This window comes from Aplysia californica, unplaced genomic scaffold (assembly GCF_000002075.1).
Source record: "Aplysia californica isolate F4 #8 unplaced genomic scaffold, AplCal3.0 scaffold00153, whole genome shotgun sequence".
Taxonomy (NCBI): Eukaryota; Metazoa; Mollusca; class Gastropoda; order Aplysiida; family Aplysiidae; genus Aplysia; species Aplysia californica.
In genome coordinates, this window is record NW_004797423.1 from 789,912 (window position 1) to 794,086 (window position 4,175).

Consider the following 4,175-nt stretch of genomic DNA (forward strand, 5'->3'; position numbering starts at 1 on the left):
TTGGTGATGGGCATTGGCATACCTGCAGTGTTGGGGTCACCGAAGCCTGAACAAATGTGGGACCCTTTTCTTTAGCTAGCAACACTATAACCAATCTCAACGTTTTGTGGACACATAATTAGCGAAACAGGCGAAAATCTAAAGGTTAAGATGTCTCGTGGTTTGTGCTCTGTCCAAAGAGGCTAATTCAAGTGGAGTAAAAATTTGCCACATTTTGAGCACTGCAAGCTCCACTTCCCACTTCCACTTGTAGCTGATGTGCTCAGCTTGCGGCTCTCTCTCTCTCTTTCTCTCTCTCTCTCTCTCTCTCTCTCTCTCTCTCTCTCTCTCTCTCTCTCTCTCTCTCTCTCTCTCTCTCTCTCATATGATCTCGACTTGCAGCCCATTGTGACTGTTACTTTCCAACTGAGTCTGTCAGGACCTAGGCTCTCCCATGTCAAAGGATTTGTGTTGTTGTCCTTCGCAGACATATTCAAGGAGTCTCCATTTTACCGAAGTCATTGCCCACATATTATGTGTCTTTGGCACAGATTCTGTGGTCTTTGGTGATTTCCTTTTCCTTTTCATGATGGGTCAAAGCTTTTAAGGGCTGGTGAGGCACCTAAAAAATGTGTTTTTGGGTGAAATTATGAAAACTGGGAATATCATGCACTTATTATAATTATTTCATGTATATTTCCAAAATAATCTCTAAAAACGTACGAAATCGTTTCTGTACCCTAAAGTGGTGTTTGAAGGGATTTTAGAGCTGACGGAGGGGCTAAAAAAATCACTTTTTGTCTAAGAAAGCATGTTTTGCACCGCTTATACCCTTCAGTTTTAGTAGGAAACCTCCATTCTATGTCTGCTGCGTTAATATTATCAAGTAGTTGCCATGTTTTGGTTTGTAATAAAATCTATGTTTTGAAGATTTTTACTGGAAAGAGAATTATTTTGGCCTTTTCTGACCTTTATCGGCCGTTTTCTCAAAATGTGATTTTCACACACATTATCCCATTTCTGCTTTATTGTTTCTTATTCAATTTTAATGTAACTTTCACAGGATGTCAACTACAACTAGTTCTAAAAAGTTGTCTGAGGAATTTTTTTTATTGCTTTTGCAGTTTGTGATTAATGTCCTCCGAAATCCAGATTTTAAAAAAAATTTGTTGGGGGGGGGGGGGGGGGAGGGGGGGGGGGGGTAACAGTTATGCAGTAAGCCGATTCTTAAGTGCCAAACATGAAAACTAAATCCTAGGCTAGATCTATATAAAAAATTCCTCCGACCAATTTTTAGATCTGTACTTTTTCTACGTAGAGATCTACTTGCCAAATTAAAAGTGTATTTGTTGAAAAACAGGTGAAAAAAACGGGATCAAAATAGGTATACAAAATCCCATATGGCAGCTGTTTCCATGGCAACCGAACCAGATTTACTTTTTTTACAATATATTTTAAATCCCCAATTATACATGATATCCCAAAGCAAATTGAGCTATCTAGGGTTTGTAACAGCCGGGATAGCCTTCAGGTGTCCCACCACCCCTAAAAAAATAATTAAAAATGGGAAAAAACATATGTAGTACTAGAAATACAGTCTTTTATTGCGTAATTGTAAAACAGTAGATAGATCTATACTTCCCATTCAATTAAAAAAAGAACGAGAATTAATAATAATGTTATAAGGGCGAAAACAGAGAGAACGCCGATTTCGGAGACTTACTCAGTAAGCGCCGATAGGTATAAAAATTCCCTTATGATTTCCAACTTGCCCCACATAAAGCTGGCAGACTGCAGGCGGCTTTAAGCCCGGATCGGTGTTGTCGGCTTTATCGGAATCCAAACTACATTTTTATTACGCCGAAAAACTGGGAAGGGCGTCTTGCTGTCAACTCGCGACTTCAGTGCTTTCTTGTCTTATCTCCAATTTTTAACAGTAAAAATATGACTTCTTCTTAAGCTCACTCTTTTTGTGAACTGCTTTTGTTATTAAAAATGGAGGTACGACCAGAAAGCACTGAGATAGCGAACTCATGCCGTCTCGCCGTCGCCAACTCGGATTGAGCGGTTTGCGTGACGTCACCCGACTGGACAGGGGACAATTTTAAATGGCCATTTCAGAGGTGGTGCTTCACGGTAGACAAAAAAACTAATTATATTATTTTTAAATCAGCGTCGTCAAATTATGGTGGCAATCGAGCAGAATTACATTTAAAGAGTTTTTTTTTTAATCCCCAAATAAATGCTTCATAAATACCAGCTGCGTTGTGGTGTAATTTTTTTTCTTATATTTAGATCTAGGTTTTATACGACCTCTATGTGGTGTCAAGCAGACACCTACTGGCGCCTGTCCGCGTCGATCTTCAGCCGCTTAAGTTTGGGCGTTCTCTGTGTTATCGCCCTATGTCTTTATAATAACAATGATAACTACCACAACTGTTTCGTTTTGTTCTCGAAATCGATGAGTGTAAAATTAACTCAAGATTTACTCTGGATCTAGATCTATCGGAAATTTTGAAGCCCATTGAAAATGGAAAAAAAGCATGATCTCGGTACTCAATGTGTCGGCCTCTTTGAACATTAACAGACCACCACTAGACTAGGCCTTCTCAGTTCAGGCCCTATATCCCGGACGATTGGCTCCGGCATTGAGGACTGGGGTGGGCGACCTTATCTTGATAAGTTCGCCTCGAGACCAGCCCTTATCGTATCGAGGATCAAATTCGAAAAGCGGCGATAGGTAGATCTAGATGCTCTAATACTAAAACGTATACAGGTGGCGGAACATTTTGCATTACGCTTTTGCGTGTCGATAGTGTAATAGTAATGTGAGTAGTCTGTAGTGTGTAGCCGCCTAGTCTATCTAATCTCCTAGCCTCTTCATTGTTTCATTCAGTGCTCTTGGATGTACACGTTTTTTTCGTTTGATTGAATATATTTTCACTACACTGAATTCTAAGGATTAAAGGTGTGCTTATATTGTGTGTTTTAGTGTTCAGCCCAGAGTCTAGTTTTCTTTCATCTTGAGTGTTATTGTAACTAATGTTATTGTTACTAATGTTATTGTTACTAATGTTATTGTTACTAATGTTATTGTGAAAAAGTTTTCAGCAGGCGTCTCAGTTTCAGCGCAAAGAACCGTGTGAGCAACATTTCAAATTTGAACATGAGAAGAAAGTGTAGGGGATGGGGATGTAGAAGTGGTTATGCCAGCCAAAAGGGAGATAGCAAAATAACAATTATAATATATATTTCCAAAAGGTTAAGAAAAAAGCACAGTGGATCAAAAGTGTTCCAAATTCAAATAAATTAATCATGGTAGAAGATGTCATGGATTACAATGTATATGGGAGTTTGCTCTCTGCACTCACGGGCTGGAAGATTTATAGTGCCCACAAAGCCTCCATCAAAATTTCCAGAAGTACCACCATCATGTTGTGGCACACCAGCTCAAAAAAAAAAAAAAAAAAGAAAAAAAGAAAAGAAAAAAAAAGAGCAACTACAAGTTCACCTTCTTCTAGAGCTGCTGATATTGATGAAATGAATGTACATGTATTTAAAGAAAGAGATGCCTTCAAGTTCGATTCACTTTTATCAAACAATGGATATGAAGCTGACAGCCATTGGCAATGTTGCAAAAAGTAAAGATTATAATACATTTGTCTTGCTCAGCAGAACTCGAGATGGCCCTGTTTTTGCATTTTCCATGTATTTTATGGTTGTCCACCTCATCCATGACCACGTGAAAGAGTTTTTATTTGAAGCTTCACAAACATCAAGCATCCAGGCTTCACTAGCGGTGTTGTCACATGCTAGAGTAAGTAGCCTACAGGACATTTTTCACTTCGTGCGTAACCTTCCAAAGAGGCATTGTTGGCCTGCACTACTTCTAGATCTACTACTTGTTGGGTATGGTGCTTTTTGTTGTTGTTGTTGTTGGAAACCACCGAAAAACTGTGCAGAAATTGATTAGTGGCGATTTTGTGGGACTTTCCATCTTGATATTGTTATCGTAAGCTCATGCAGTTGGCAAATATAAGGACAGGCGAAGAAAAAAATAGCAAAGCTGTCACCCAGACCATGCAAACAGTAACTTTTTCAGAGGTAAGAGACGTCTTTTTTAAAATCAACAGCTGAGGGTTCAATTACGTGCACTCCATCTGAAGAGAGACATATATATATATTTACATATATTA